This window comes from Wasmannia auropunctata, unplaced genomic scaffold (assembly GCF_000956235.1).
Source record: "Wasmannia auropunctata unplaced genomic scaffold, wasmannia.A_1.0 LD336116.1, whole genome shotgun sequence".
Lineage (NCBI taxonomy): Eukaryota > Metazoa > Arthropoda > Insecta > Hymenoptera > Formicidae > Wasmannia > Wasmannia auropunctata.
Genome location: NW_012026774.1, coordinates 3,614,608 through 3,615,150, shown reverse-complemented (window position 1 = coordinate 3,615,150; position 543 = coordinate 3,614,608).

Below are 543 nucleotides of genomic sequence, written 5' to 3'. Positions count from 1 at the left end.
TTAGTGCGGCATTCGTCTCCGGAATGCCCTTGCCTTCCGCATTTTGTACACTGCGGTTTATCATCGCGAAATTTGAATTTTTTCCTTTCGTAAACCCTATTGAGGCCTTGCGCATCGGCCATGGCCTTTTCTTCCGCGCTAGCTCCGTCTATTGCTTCTGCTAGGGTACGGAAACGTTGTGAGCGCACCAGTACCTGAATGTCTTCCCTTAATCCAAGTTGGAAGTTTTGTAAGGCTAGCGTCTGTGTATGTTCGTAAATGACATGTTGTTGCTCGAGAGTGTGGTTTTTTCCTTCTTCCATGCTCTCGAAGAGGTCTATGGCGAGGTCTTCCACTCTGCGTCCGAAATCCTTCGCGCTTTCTCCCGGCTTTTGCTTAATTAAGTTAAATTCTCTTTGCAAATTGATAATGCTTCGCTGGCACAAATACTTGGTTTCCATTTCGCTCTTGAATTGAACGAAATTGCGAATGCTGCGCGTGCGGAAGTCTTTGCGTGCTTTTCCCTTTAATTTTGTACAAATCAGGGCTTCCAAAAATGAATTT